At 44.1% G+C, this 16,117-nt stretch overlaps 1 long non-coding RNA gene across 3 annotated transcripts in view; it reads left to right on the top strand.

Moving 5' to 3' along the window:
* The window catches only part of LOC132208593 (uncharacterized), a 49,910-nt gene that overhangs the window by 5,205 nt on the left and 28,588 nt on the right, over positions 1-16,117 (top strand). For 2 of the 3 annotated variants that reach the window (XR_009444723.1, XR_009444724.1), the window contains exons 3-4: positions 3,276-3,373; positions 8,946-10,276. This is a non-coding gene — a long non-coding RNA (uncharacterized LOC132208593). Of the gene's footprint in view, positions 1-3,275; positions 3,374-8,945; positions 12,545-16,117 lie in introns of those variants that run through there. The other variant, XR_009444722.1, reaches the window with a different exon arrangement.

A 16,117-nucleotide genomic window follows, 5' to 3' on the forward strand; every position in this document is an offset into this window, starting at 1 on the left:
ATTGGTGACGATGCGATGAGCTATGTTTTCCTTGTTTGGTGCGTCACCACTGCAGTCCCAGCCAGGCAGCTTTGTCCTTTAGGACCCGACCAGCTTGATTGGTAATCCTCCTGCAAACTACTCCTGAAGGTGGGCATTGAGTACCTTAAGTGCCATTCACACTCAGTGCTTCCTCCAAGAGCTGTTCAACATGGAGGAGGTTTTTTTGTTTCTTAAAATTCACTCTTGGGATGTGGAAATCACTGGCTGGACCAGTGTTTATTACCTGGAAGGCAGTTAAGAGTCAACCACATCGCTGTGTTTCGAGTCACATGTGTCATCCTTACCTGGTCTGGATGACATTTCCCGCAAGGACGTAAGCGAACCAGATGGGTCTTTCCTGATAATTGGCAATGGTTTCATGGTCATCATTAGACTCTTAATTTCCGATCATTATTTATTTCAAGTTTCACTATCTGCCATGGCAGGATTCGAACCCCGGTCCCCAGAATGTCGTCTGGGTCTCTGGATTAATAATCTAGCGATAATACTGCTGCCGAATTATCACCAGAGGGAGGATGGTTCATGGTAATCAGGAGGAGCCATGAGACTTCCAGGCATCAGAGTCAATGAGTACTCCCAGGTCAAATAATCCAGTTGGAATAGCACTGTTCTGCCACGTCTGCCGGGACAGGCCTTCACTAAGGACAGTGATGGTGATGTGTGTCATTGTTTGTAAGGTGTTTCCATGAGCCTGACGCTGTTTCTTGACTCGTCTTTGAGTCGGCTCTCCAAACTTTGCCACCCCAGATATTATTAAGCAGGAGTTTGGGGAGTCGATAGGGCTGATTCTGCAGTTGTCTTTCCTAGCTCCCTGGTAGATGCCAAGTGGTCCACCCAGTTTCATTGCTTTGTTGAGACTTTGCAGTGATTTGCAACTGAGTGGCTTGCGGAGGTTGGCAAATTTCTTCCCCTGAAGGACAATAGATTTTTTTGTTTTCTGCCATTAGCAATAGTTCCATGGCAACAGTTGATTCTTAATTCCATTTTTTTTATTAAATTCAAATTCCACCTGATTTCATGAATTCAAATTTCATCTGCTGAGATGGGATTTGAGGCTCGACTTCTGTCGTACATTTTAATATTCTGGATAAAAGTTAAATTCAACAGGTTTGTTAGCTCATTTTTAAATATCACTAACACAGGCATTCTTTGCAAAACACGTCCATCATCCAGTCTCCTCCATCCTCCGCTCCAACAGCAAGTGAAGGAGACACATGCAGTTTCTATGTCACTAAGATTGAGACAATCCAATCAGCTGCCTCTGCTGCTTCCCTCTCTTCCACGAGCCCACCAAACCAAATTGCCTAGCATGTTGCTCCTCGTTTTAGGCTTAAACTTGCATCTTTGTCCAGTCTCATGTCAAGCCTTATCAGAGCTCAACTTAACCCTTTGCCCTATTCTCGCGAAGTTACAAATATTCCAACTCTTATTTCTTCTCCTCCTTCTCCTTGCCTCTTCCCCCATGCCAATTCACAGATATTGTTACTTGTTCTGTCTGTTTCTCTTTTCTGGTTATGTCCTTCTCGCCCATTCTATTTAAAACCAATGTTTGACCTCACCATCATTGGAAAATCCCACTCCATCTCCACTCTCTCTTTCCTGTCTGAAATCCACGTAGTAAATGCCCCTCAAGGATCTATCCTTGGCCCATGCTGTTTCTCACCAACATACTGCCAGGAGCTGAGATCTTCCACAAGCACACTGTTAACTTTCACATGTATTCTACAATGTTCAGATCTGACTCGTCTCCATCACTTTGCTCCACTGATACTCAATTATAAAACTGCTTATCATGCTTCCACTACTTGATTAGCTGAACTTTCCTCCAATAACACTTTGTGATAGTTAAACACATTGCCTTCAGTTATTATTACAAATTATTTTTCCTTAGTACTGTACTGAATCCATCCCCCTCACTGGGAACTGTCTGAGGCTGAACTGCACCCTTCTCAATGTTCTCATGTCTGGTCTCAAGATGAACATCTTACCATACATCTTCTCAATCACAAATGCCAGAAATTTCAATCTCGCAAATGCTCCTTCTCTCCACCTCACTCCAGCTCATTCGCGACTGAATCCCCTTACCCATGTCTGTGTTGCCTTAAAACTGACGATTCCAAAAGAGAACCCTCTCTTCTCTGCCTGATCAAGAATCCGCTCCCACAATGAGAAATATTCTCTCAGCATTTATCCTGTCAACTCCTTTGAGAAACCTGTATTTTTAATTAGATCATCTCTCATTCTTCAAAAAAAATCGAGTTAGTATATTCCAGGCCTGTTTAGTCTTAGCTTAAAACATAATCCCTCCAAACCAATGATCATCTTAGTTCATCTTCTTTGAAATGCCTCCAGTGAAGTTATATACTTGCTCGAATAAGTGGACCAAAAAAGCTGCTCACGTTCTTCTAGATGTGGTCTTGCCAGCAAGTTGTACGTTTGTCCTGAGACATGTATTCCAAACTCTTCTACTGCAAACACCTTGACATAAGGATAACATCCCATGACCCTTCCCGATTACCTGTTGCAACTGTGTGCTCGCTTCATGCTTCCTGCACAGTTATTCCTGAATCCTTTTTGTGTTGCAGTTTTCCACAGATTTTACATTTTTAAATAACACTGTTCTTTGGTCATCTCAAAAATTAGCAACTTCACGTTTTCCCAAATTATACTCCATTTGCCGACTTGTCGCCCATTTATCAATATCCGTTCATAAACTCTAACCCTCATGGAACTTGACTGTTATCCCTTTTTATGAGATCCTCCCTCATTCTTCTCATCTTTTTGTTGGGAGCACTGGGCAACATGACACATATGTAATTGCTGCCTTTTTAAGGGGCGTTTTTTCAAATGACTGGGAGAAGCTTACTGCCCATTTCTCAGAATCGAGACAACTTGTTCATCAAGTTGCATTGGGCCGGAAAAGCTGATGTCTCATTGTGGCAGTGCAGCAGCACAGAAGGAAAGAAAAGGAAGCAAATCCTGCTGCCTGCATCTCACTAAATCTTGGCCATTCTTTGCCTTGTGTCAAACACCTGTTGATCTGTTCAGTGACGTGAAGCCCCAATGTGGAAATTCCTAGAAACCCAAATAGATTTTCCCCCAATCAACTGTTGACCTCCACAAGGAATAATGTGCAGCAGGAACAATGCATGGTTATCCTCGGCCAGGAGGAAGGGATGTTGTGAATTTCTACTCGGACTGTCAGTGATGGGTTTTATGAATTTATGTTACAGGATATTACAAGTGGACTTTCAGGTGGGAAGCTCAATAATTATAACACCAAACTGACTGAATTACTCACTTCTTCAGGATCTGGATATTCGCATTGTGTGTGAGTATTGTGTTCCTGCTCATTCCCATTTGCCGTGAAAAATTTCTCTCTTATTACTCCATTCTCTCAATAGATCTTTCCGACAACTTTCAATATATGTCCTGTAGTCCTTTTTATGGCCAGTTGTGTACGTTTTACCATTCTAATGTTTATCTTTTGTAAACACCTCCTATCAAAGGTCCCCTCAAAATCCTTTGTTACAAGGAGATCAATCTTAGTTTCTCCAAGCACCTTATTCCCCAATGACTGTTTGTTTCCTGTGTGTAAGGCACTCATCCGGATTGTGTTGGAACATTTTCCACTTCCCTGCATGAGCACAGCCCCAACAATATTAAAGAAAGGTAACATCCTCCAGGTGGTGCAGTGTCAGTGTGGTGTCCCATCTGCCACATTCAACATTTCCCCCCCCCCCACACCACCGAGGCACAGTGGCATCACTGTGCCAAAGGTAAAGTTACCATTGTCCTACCTGACCATAGGGCTGGTTTAACCTGAAGATTACCGCACCCCAGGCGAGGGGAGAGGTTGAGAAGGAGAGTCCATCTACAATAGATGGACATTCTCAATATGTACCAGCAATGCCTAAGTCAGATGAAAGAATAATGTTTTAAAAACAACTCTAACCATGCAACTAAAAACCCTCTTCCCTACAAACCATTCTGTTAAATCTCCTCTGCCCCCTATCAGGGACCCTCCTGTCCTTCACAGTGTGTGGGGGATCTTTGGTTTGCACAGACTCAGCTCGTCTCTGTTCCTGTCTGTGATGTCATCATGCTGTGACAATGGCACTGAGCCTCACTGTCTGTGAGGGTGGTAGGCACAGAGATCCTCATCGCGTTTAAGGCATATTTAGATGCACACTTGTGATGCCAACGCAGACAGGTCTATGGGCCAAGTGCTGGAAAATTAGATTAGAATAGTTAGGTGGGGTGGTTTTTAACTGGCACAGGCTGGATGGGCCTCAGAGCCTTTTTCTGTACTGTAGACCTCCGAGACACTTCACGTAGGAAGATGCCCAGCAATATTTCAAGCCATTTCAGAAAATGAGATATCAGAATAAATGACTCATGATTGGTCAGTGTTTTCGGGAGAAAAGTGAGGTATAGAGGTAAAGCAGTTTACCGCGAAATTCTGGGGCCTGAAGCCCAGGAAATTGAAAGTACCGCCATCAAGTGGATGAAAAAAAATAAGGATTGTATTAGAGGAAAGAAATGTCGTTCTTGTATCATCCATTTATGAGGCTGGACAATATTAGAGACAGGAAGGGTTCTGAGACTGGAGAAGACTACAAAAATAGGGAAAAGTGAGCTTGGATTACAGAAATGGGGAAGATTGAGAGGCTGGAGGAGACCTCAGACAAAGGGAGGTTTGTGAGGCTAAAGACAATTATAGAGCTACAGAAGTTTGTGGGCTGGAGGAGATTAGAGATAAGGTGGTTTGTGAGACTGGAGGAATCTGAATAGATGGTGTGAGTTGACACTAGTGGGGGATTCCAACGATAGGCAGGTCGTGAGGCTGGAGAGGGATTCCAGAGATGTGAAGCGTGTTGAGGCTCGAGGGTGATGCCTGCAGTAATGCAGGTAGTGAGGCTGGAGGGCACGATCGGGTGGGTAGTGAGGTTTGAGGTATGATGCCTGCAATAGGGAGGGTGGTGAGGCTCCAGCGCGGATTATCATCCAAACAGCACAGTGGTGTACTTCCAGCAGATGGAGTGCAGCAGTCATAGAAAGTACCACTTTCTCCAAATCGAATAAAAATGGGCAATCAATATTAGTCTGGGCAGCGAAGACCACATCCCATAAGTAAATTAAAATTATGGTGGGTCTCTGGTTTCGAGAGAGCTAACAGAAGCTCAGATAATTCTCCATTGTAGCGATGTTTGGTAACCGTAGAATACAACATTCAGATAATTGGCAAATAATGCAGGGTGAAAATGTGAAGATTACTCGACTCAGCAAGTTCCCAGGATCTGGAGCCGTCTGAATGGCAGCTGGATGCAGATTTAGCAGTTATTCCCAAGAGAGTTTTCAAGGAATGATGGACAAATGGCGGGGGAATTGGGTCAGATTTGCAGCACCTCCCAGAGTGAGTGTGAAGCCTTTGACCGGGTTCCACATGGTAGACTAATGAGTCAAGTTAGATCTCACGTGATTCAGGAAGAGCTCGCTAATTGGAAGCGGAGTTGGCTTAGTTGTCAGAGAGAATGTGGTGTTGGGGGATTTTTCAGAGTGGAGTTCTGTGACCAGCATGTTCCACAGCAATCGGTACAGGGGCCACTTTTGTTTCTCGTTTAGATTAATGATTTGGATGAGAATTTAAGGGACAAGATTAGTAAGTTTGCAGATGATACTAGAATTCGTGGTTTGTGAAGGTTAACTAAGATGACAGGGAGATATTGATGAATTATGTCAATGGGTTGAGGAGTGGAGGATGAAGTTCAACCTGAATAAATGTGAGATATTGTATTTTGGTAAAATGAACAATGGTAGGACTTGCACAATTGATGGTTGCACGCAGGGTAGTGTTGTGGAACAGAGAAATGCTGAGATTCAGGTACATAATTCTTTGAAGTTTATGTAGACAAGTAGTCAGGCTGGTTAATATGTTTAGCACACTTGCTTTCATTGCTCAAACCTTTGAGTCTCAGAGTTGGGATGTTATGTTGAGGTTGTATAGGACATTGTTTAGGCTTCATGTGAGGTATTGTGTGCGACTCTGGTCACCCTGTTACAGGATGGACATTATTATTGAACTGGAGACAGTTCAGAACAGACTTGCTGGGATGTAGCCAGGAATGGAGGGCTTGATTATCAAATAGACGGCCAAAGCTAGGACTTTTCTCACTGGAGCATAAGGGGTTAAGGAGTGACCTTACAGAGCTTCATAAAATCATGAGGGCACAGATTATGCGACTAGCAAGGGTTTATTCCCAAGGTTGGGTGATTTCAAGACAAGGGGACGTGTGTAAGGTGAGAGGAGAAAGACATATTTAAAAAGACATGAGGGATATTTTAATTTTTACGGAGTTGTCCATGTGTGGAACAAACTTTTAGAGGAGGTGGCAGATACAGGTACAGTCACATTGTTTAAAAGACATTTGAATAAGGACATAAATAAGAGATGTTTAGAGGAGTGTATGCCAGATGCAGGCAGATGTGATCAGTTTAAATATGAAACTTATTTATTTAATGTACATTTCAAAATTCTAAATTGGAGTAAGGCCAACTTTGACATTATTGAGCAAGAACTTGCAAAAGATGATCGGGAGAGGTAATATGCAGGTCAAAGAATGCTTGGAAAGTGGGAGGCCTTCAAAACTAAAATAAGGAGAGCCCAGGCACACTATGTTCCTGTTCAGGTGAAGGGCAAGGCTGGTAAATGTAGGGGATACTGGCTGACTGGAGAAATTGAGGCTGTGGTCAAGAAAAAGGCGGCAGCACATGTCGGGTATTGACAGCAGGAATTGGGTCAGTCGCTTGAAGTATAAGGGCAGTAGGAGTATACACAAGGGAAATGAGGACGGCAAAAAGGAGACATGAGCTATCTTTGGCAAATCGAGTTAAGGGAAATCCCAAGAGATTCCGAAACTTCACTTGGGACAAAAAAGCAACTAGGGAGAAAATATGGCCCCTTTAAAGATCAACAAGGCTGTCTGTGTGGAACTGCAGGCTGAGATAGTAAATAAGTATTTTGCATTAATATTTACTGCAGAGAAGGATATGAAAGTGAGAGAACTTAGAAACATAAATAATGAGTTGCGAAAAGTGTCCATATTACAGAGGTCTAGGTGCTGGACGTCTTAAAATGCATAAAGGTGGATAGGTTCCAGGCACCTGATCAGGTGTTACCCACAAACTCTGGGAGAAGCGGGGGAAATAATTGCTGGGCCCCTTGCGGAGGTATTTGTATCACTGACACTAGCGAAGTGCCAGAAGGCCGGGTGGCTAACGTGGTGCCATTCTTTAAGGAAAGGCCAGAGGACCATCGACCGTTGAGCCTGATGTCAGTGGTGGGTAAATTGCTGGAGGGGATTCTGAGGGACAGGATTTGCATATGTTTAGAGAAGCAAAGATTGATTAGGGATAGTCAACATGGCTTTGTGAGTAGGAAATCTTGTCTCACTGACTTGGTTGAGTTTTTTGAAGAAGTGACAAAGAAGAATGCTGAAGGCAAAGCAGTGGACACTGTCTATTATGGACTTCAGCAAGGCATTCACCAAAGCTCCACGTGGTAGACTGGTTAGCAAGATTAGATCAAATGGGATCCAGGGAGAGTTAGTTATTTGAAACAAAGTTGGCATGAAGGTAGGAAACAGGATCATGGTGGGGGGAGGGTTTTTTCAGTCTAGAGGACTATAAACAGCAGAGTGCTGCAAGGATTGGTGCTGGGTCTACTGCTTTTTTTTAGCGTTGATACAAATCATGTGGAATGAATATTGGAGGGATGGTTGGTAAGTTTGCAGATGACACTAAAATTCTTGTTGTAGTAGAAAGCAAAGGAGTTTACCTCCAAGTACAATGGGAACGTAAACAGATGGGTCGATGGGCCGAGGAGTGATAGAAGTAAGTTTAGCTCAGATAAATGTGAGCGATTGCATTATGGTAATGAAAATCAGGGCAGGGCTTAAATAGTTAATGATGAGGCCCTGGGGGCTGTTATGCAACAGAGACTCCTTGGGGTGCAGGTGCACGGTTCCTTGAAGGTGAATTGCAGGTACAGAAGGTAGTGAAGATGATATTTGCTCTGGTTGCATTTATTGGTCAGTGCATTGAGTGTCGGAGTTGGGAGGTCATGTTATATGCTGAACAAGTCATTGATTATGCTGCGTTTGGAATACTGTGTTCAGTTCTGGTCTCCCTGCTGTAGGAATGATGCTGTTAAACTGGGCAGGGTGCAGAAAAGATTTACAAGGATGTTGCAAGTGATGGAAGTTTTGAGCTGGAGGGAGAGATTGAATATGCTGGGGCTATTTTCCCTGGTGCATTGAAGGCTGAGGGGTGATCTTATAGAGGTTAATAAAATTACGGTGGGCATAGGGTGAATGGCGAAGATGGTTTTCGCAGGTTAGGGGAGATGAGAACAAATAACACTGGCTTAAGCTGACAGGGAAAGTCTTAAAAGGGAACCAAAAGAACTGCAGATGCTGTTAATCTGAAAAAAAAAGTTGCTGGAAAAGCTCAGCAGGTTTGGCAGCATCTGTGGAGGAGAAGTGTTTCGGGTTCTGAGGAAGGGTAGCCGGTCCCGAAACGTTAACCTTTTTTTTCCTCCTCCACAGATGCTATCAGGCCTGCTGAGCTTTTCCAGCAACTTTCTTTTTTTTAAAAGGGCAAATGGGTGGTGCCTGTGTAGAATGAGCTGCCAGAGGAACTGGTGGAAGCTGGTACAGTTACAACATTTAACAGGTATCTGGATGGGTACGTGAGTAGGAAGGGTTCAGAGGATAATGGGCCAAATGTTTGCAAATGGGATTAGATTAATTTAGGATATCTGGTCAGCATGGACAACTGGGACCAAAGGGATTGTTTCGTGCTGTACAACTCTGACTAAGCATTTTATTTTGTTTTCATTTCAGATTTCCACAATTTTACTTCTGCACCATTATTCGTCTTTGAAGGATCGAAAGGTTGAGTTACAGATCTATACAATGCCTGTCCTTCCTCCCTGGCTCTCCCACCTCTCTCTCTTTTGGTAGTTTTGTGCAAACATTGACTGGATCCTTTACCTGGAGGATATTTATGAATTGAATTTGTTCTAATGATAATCCAGAATATTCCCCAAGTATCGCTCCACAAATGTCCAGAGAATTTCTCAGTTTCACAATCTGTGTTCGTCTGGTTTCTTATTCACTGCACTTAGTTGCTGTTTGAAAGTATAGTTGGACAAACTGGCAGAAAGCCAGCCACCACGATACATGAACATCAACTAGCCACAAAACGACATGACCCACTGTCACTCTATCCTTCCATACAGACAAGGAAGGACACCACTTTGATTGGGATAACACATCCATCCTAGGACAAGCCAAACGGAGACACTCACGAGAATTCCTAGAAGCATGGCATTCCAACCGGAACTCCATCAACAAACACATTGATTTGGAGCCAATCTACCATCCCCTGAGAAAAAGAACAGGAAATGACATCACCAATGCAGGAAAAGACATCACCAACCCAAGGCAACCTAACCAGATAAATAGAAAGTGGGACGTAACACCAGGGCTTCGTCGGAGGCTCACTGATGATGTTACCTAGAATGGTGACGAAACATCTGAAAACTAACCTTCCAGCTCAGCGATCAAACTCACATCCAGTATAGTCTGCAGTTGGAGAATTCGAGCAGTTCCACATCCAGGTCTGACAGTCACTTTGTTTATCACAGCCTAATTTTCTCAGGATTTTGAACATTGAAGGAAAAAGCAGCACTCACATTGGGGAGAAATGCACACGGTCTGTGTGTCGAAGAGTCTGTAAACATTCATCTGAAATGCCCGCATACCAGAGTAGTGATACTGGAGAGAGACTGTGGAAATATGCAGATTGCAGGAAGGAATTTCTTCATTTATCCCAGCTAGAAACTGACCACCAGAGTCACACTGGAGAGAGACCATTCACCTGCTCTGATTGTGGAATGGGATTCACTCAGTCATCAAACCTGCTTAAACACCAGAGAGTTCACACTGGAGAGAAACCATTTACTTGCTCGGAATGTGGGAAAGCATTCACTCAGACACTTCAAATGCTGATAAACCAGTGAATCCACATTGGAGAGAGACTATTGACCTGTTCTGTGTGTGGAAAAGGTTTTGCCGACTCGATTCCCTGCTGATACACCAGCGACTTCACTCTGGGGAGTGACCATTCTTGAGCTCTGAGTGTGGGAAGGGATTCACTGTCATCCAAACAGGTAACACACCAGCGAGTTCAGAGAACCACAGTTGAAGGACTTTGCTGTCACTCTCACTATCAAATGAAACATGGTTTTGGGCTGTTGGTACAGATGTCACTGATCCCTGCTCAAGTAAGGGTGCTGGTATTATGAATAAAATGTTAGTAACAGTTGTGTAAGGTAGAGCTTGGAAATCGTCACGTTGTCACGATACATTCACGCTGACTGAAGATTATCCACCCACACAGTATGTGAAAAGGGATTTCCCGGTTCATCAGGACTGGTTAACTACCAGCAAATTTCTGAATGAGTTGATTGGTTTGAATACAGCTAACAGCAGAATCAAAAGCCATGTGTTTTGGGCTTGTTTCTAGAGATCATAGAATCCCTCTAGTGTGGAAGCAGAACACTTAGCCCATCAAGTCCGCACTGAACTTACGATGAGTGTCCGACCCAGACCCTGCCTGCGTGGGTTTCCTCCAGGTGCTCCGGTTTCCTCCCACAGTCCAAAAATATGCAAATTAGGTAGATTGACTATGCTAAATTGCCCATTGTGTCAGGTGTGCAAATCAGGGATAGGGTAGGGTGTGAGTGTAGGTGGGATGCTCTTTGGAGGGTTGGTATGGACCGAATGGCCATCTTCCACACTGTAGGAATTCTGTGATGATCTCGATGGCCCTTTTGTTAGTTATGTCTGCACACCTCTTACAATGACGGATTTTGTTGCTCTCCACAGACACTTGTTTATTGGAAGCAATGTAATCTTTCATTTTGTGGATAAAAATCAAAGTTTTTTTTTAAATCCAAACAAAGGATTGGGATGAGTCATGTACTGTAATCCCTTATTGCATTTTCCCAATTGGCTATGAAACCTGGTGACCATTGTGACTCTGTCCAGGGGGTGGGGGAATGCAATCTCTTCAGCTCTTTACCTGGCGTCTATAGCAGTCACGGATCTCATGGTGAATACATAAACCAAGACACTATGATTTCTAGTATATATTTTCTATTTAGTCTTCTGTCAGTTACTCCCTAAAGACTGAGATACCGTTCTGGGGACCTAGGTTTGAATCCATCTGAAAATAAGAATCTGACCGTGAATCCATTGTCCTTTAGGGAAGGAAACTGCCATTCTTATCCAGTGATGTCATCATCCCATGACATTTTTTTTTTAAAAATCAATTTAAAAAAAACTCCTGCAAATGTACTTATCTCTGTCTTAATTTATTTGACAGCTAACAGTTCCAACTGCTTGATGGTCACTTTTGATCAAGTTGTGGCCATTTCATGGTTGAAACCATAGCTGTTCTTGTCGGAACAATGCATGCTCTGACATATTTGAAAACAAAATCTCCTCCCACTTACGAGCCAGATATCCAAGTTGACCATATCCCGATGCTGCGTACCATGAAAGTGAAATTCTTCACCGTCTTATCCACTTGTGTTGCTATTTCAGAGAGCTATGGACTTGAACCTCCCAAACTCCTGAACACCTTTTGAGAATTTCATCAAAATGACCCCCAGTGGCAGGAATGGACAGGGTCAGCTTGGATTGATGCTCATAATTCAGGCTCGACAAGTCTACTGGAGCATTTTGAGAGTGTAATTCGTGGTGAGTGTGGCCACTTCGCTGTACTGTAGTGATACAGATTCCCTGATCCAGATTAGCCCCAAATGGCTGGCTGACAGTGTCAAAGTCCCTGGGCTGATATCGAATGATTCCTTGGAAATGCTATGTCAGGATCTCGTGACTGAATCCTGTCTCCCTTGCCCTGACTGAGAACTGTTTCCCTGAGAATTTGAGATGTGACCATTTGTTTGAAACAAATGCATTTGTTGCCACAGCTGCTGACCAGCCCTTGACTGACTGCTGGTAATAACAATGCTAAGCTGCCTGGCTTATGCCTGTGATAAACAACCAGGCAAGACAACAGCACTGTGAGACATTAGGTTCGAGTTGAAACATCAAAGTGCAAAAATGCCAGGGAAAGACAGATCTTGTGCCAGGCCCTGAGCAGAACATGTCTCAGGTGCTGAAAAGCATGTAGAGTTCTGACAGCAAGAATGCACTCTGTGGACAGGCATTTCTGCATCTTGATGTAGTATTTTTATTTAACTCTAGCTCATTTTGTGAGATGTGCAAATATCTATTGGTCTGGCTAATGTGGGAATTGGCTTTCGGCGTAATAAGCCACTGACTTGGTCATTTGCAATTGTGTCCCACATCAGTGAGTCAGTAATCTGATTAAACTCACAGGCCTCGACTTGAGAAAAATAAAGCAGCCACATGCACATCTGTTTGATTGCTCTTGCACTCAGTTGAAAAACATGCCTTGCCTATGTCATAACCTTTCCTGGCTCAGTGTTCTCAAAATCTATCGTTCAATACATCCAAGTCATCATCATCAAATTCAAAACTAGTGAATACTTTGACAGCTTTTTTTCTGAAATGCTATTTGTAATGAGGTAGCATTGGCAGGTGATTTTCTTTGACTTCTGATGCCCTGTGTGAATATTCAGGGAGGGTGTTGGGGGGAAGGTGCAGCATGTACCAGGGATGAGACGATAACATTCAGAGCAAGTGCTGAACATGCAGAAAAGGAGAGATTAACGTTTACCTTGGAACAAGCATATTTAGAGAAAGTTGAGTGAAAGTACTGAGAGAAAGCATTTTATTGGCATGGTGGCTCAGTATTTAGCACTGCTGCCTCACAGCACTCTGACCCGGGGTCGATTCTACCCTTGGACGACTGCTTGTGTGGAGTTTGCACATTCTCCCCATGTCTGCATGGGTTTCCTCCCACAGTCCAAAGATGTGCAGGTTAGGTGGATTGGCTATGCTAAATTGCTTGTTGTATTCAGGGAGGGGTACATTAGGAGGGTTAAAGGTCTGGCTGGGATGCTGTGAGGTTTGGTGTGGACTTGTCGGGCCGAAAGGCCTGTTTCCACACTGTAGGAATTCCCTAATATTGGTTCCAGAACATTGAGCATATTCCCATCATAGAGTTGTTCAAGGATAGTAGGAACTTCAAATGCTGGAGAATTTGAGATTACAAGGCATTTAGGCTGAGGATTTTTCAAGTTTTGATCAGTCTGCTTTTAAAATTGGTTTAATAAGGCGCTGAGCCTGACACTGTGGCAAAGAAGGGAAGAGGGCAGAATAGAAAAGTACTCGTGGTAGGGGACTCTATAGTTAGGGGAATCGACAGGAGATTTTGTGGTCAGGATCGGGATTCCCGGAAGGTATGTTGCCTCCCTGGTGCCAGGGTCCGGGACGTCTCCGATCGGGTGTATAAGGTTCTAAACGGGGAGGGCGAACAGCCAGAAATTGTGTTACATATTGGCACTAATGATATAGCCAGAAAAAGGATTGAGGATATAAAAAGTGATTTCAGGGAGTTAGGATGGAAGCTGCAAAGCAGGACGAACAGAGTAGTGTTCTCTAGTTTACTACTGGTGCCACAAGATAACGAGGTGAGGCACAGAGAGCGGGCGCAGCTTAACACGTGGCTGCGCAGCTGGTGTAGGAGGGAGGGCTTCAGATATGTAGATAATTGGGATGCCTTCTGGGGAAGGTGGGACCTGTACAAGAAGGATGGGTTACATCTAAACTGGAAGGGGACCAATATCCCGGGTGGAAGGTTTGCTGGAGTAGTTCCAGAGGGTTTAAACTAGTATGGCAGGGGGGTGGGAACCTGAGCTGTATACCGCAGGTGAGCAAGAGGTAGACCAGCTAGTGGGAAGGATTTTCCTGGGAAGGAACCAAGAGATCAGTTAAAGTGTGCTTCCTTTAACGCAAGGAGTATCAGGAATAAAAGTGATGAACTTAGAGCATGGATCAGTACCTGGTGCTATGATGTTGTGGCCATAACAGAGACATGGGTTTCTCATGGGCAGGAATGGTTGCTGGATGTTCCAGGGTTTAGAACATTTAAAAAGAATAGGGAGGGGGGAGAAAGAGGAAGGGGTGTAGCACTACTAATCAGAGAGGGTATCACAGCTACAGAAGCTTCCATTGTCGAGGAAGATCTGCCTACCGAGTCAGTATGTTTGGAAATTAGGAACAGCAAGGGAGTAGTCACCTCGTTAGGGGTTTACTACAGGCCCCCCAATAGCAGCAGGGAGATTGAAGAAAGCATAGGTCGGCAGATTTTGGAAAAGTGTGGACGTAGTAGGGTTGTTGTAATGGGTGACTTTAACTTTCCTAATATTGATTGGAACCTCCTTCGATCAGAAGATTTGAATGGAGCTGTTTTTGTAAGGTGTGTTCAGGAGGGTTTCCTAACTCGGTACGTTGACAGGCCGATAAGGGGAGAGGCCATTCTAGACTTGGTGCTCAGAAACGAGCCAGGGCAGGTATCAGATCTTGTGGTGGGAGAGCATTTTGGTGATAGTGACCATAACTGCCTCACATTCTACATAGCTATGGAGAAGGAGAGGATTAGGCTAAGTGGGAGGATATTTAATTGGGGAAGAGGAAACTATGACGCGATTAGACATGAGTTCGGAAGCATGGACTGGGAGCAATTGTTCCATGGTAAGGGCACTATAGACATGTGAAGACTGTTTAAGGAACAGTTATTGCGAGTGATGAGTAAATATGTCCCTCTGAGACAGGCAAGAAGGGGTAAGATAAAGGAACCTTGGATGACGAGAGCGGTGGAGCTTCTCGTGAAAAGGAAGAAGGTAGCTTACATAAGGTGGAGGAAGCTAGGGTCAAGCTCAGCTCGAGAGGATTACACGCAGGCGAGGAAGGAGCTCAAAAATGGTCTGAGGAGAGCCAGGAGGGGGCAAAAGAAAGGCTTGGCAGAAGGAATCAGGGAAAACACAAAGGCATTTTACGCTTGTGAGGAATAAGAGAATGATCAAAGAAAGAGTAGGGCCGATCAGGGATAGCATAGGGAACTTGTGTGTGGAGTCTGAGGAGGTAGGGGAAGCCCTAAATGAGTTGTTGCTTCTGTCTTTACGAAAGAAACGAACTTTGTAGTGAATGAAACCTTTGAAGAGCAGGTGTGCATGCTAGAATGGATAGAGATGGAGGAAGCTGATGTGCTGAAAATTTTGTCAAATATTAAGATTGACAAGTCGCCAGGCCCGGACCAGATTTATCCTCGGATGCTTTGGGAAGCGAGAAATGCAATTGCTTCGCCACTTGCGAGGATCTTTGCATCCTCTCTCTACTGGAGTCGTACCTGAGGACTGGAGAGAGGAAAATGTAATTCCTCTCTTCAAGAAAGGAAATAGGGAAATCCTTGGCAATTACAGACCAGTAAGTCTCACGTCTGTCGTCTGCAAGGTGTTAGAAAGGATTCTGAGGGATAGGATTTATGGCCATCTGGAAGAGCATGGCTTGATTAAATGCAGTCAACACAGCTTTGTGAGGGGTAGGTCATGCCTTACAAACCTTATCGAGTTCTTTGAGGATGTGACCAGAAAAGTTGATGAGGGTCGAGCTGTGGATGTGGTGTATATGGAGTTCAGTAAGGCATTTGATAAGTTTCCCCATGGTAGGCTCATTCAGAAGGTCAGGAGGAATGGGATACAGGGGAACTTAGCTGTCTGGATACAGAATTGGCTGTCCAACAGAAGACAGCGAGTGGTAGTAGAAGGAAAATATTCTGCCTGGAAGTCAGTGGTGGGTGGGGTTCCACAGGGCTCTGTCCTTGGGCCTCTACTGTTTGTAATTTTTATTAATGACTTGGATGAGGGGATTGAAGGATGGGTCAGCACGTTTGCAGACGACACAAAGGTTGGAGGTGTCGTTGACAGTATAGAGAGCTGTTGTAGGCTGCAGTGGGGCATTGACAGGATGCAGAGACGGGCTGAGAGGTGGCAGATGGAGTTCAACCTGGATAAATG

Source organism: Stegostoma tigrinum, unplaced genomic scaffold, assembly GCF_030684315.1.
Source record: "Stegostoma tigrinum isolate sSteTig4 unplaced genomic scaffold, sSteTig4.hap1 scaffold_49, whole genome shotgun sequence".
NCBI lineage: Eukaryota > Metazoa > Chordata > Chondrichthyes > Orectolobiformes > Stegostomatidae > Stegostoma > Stegostoma tigrinum.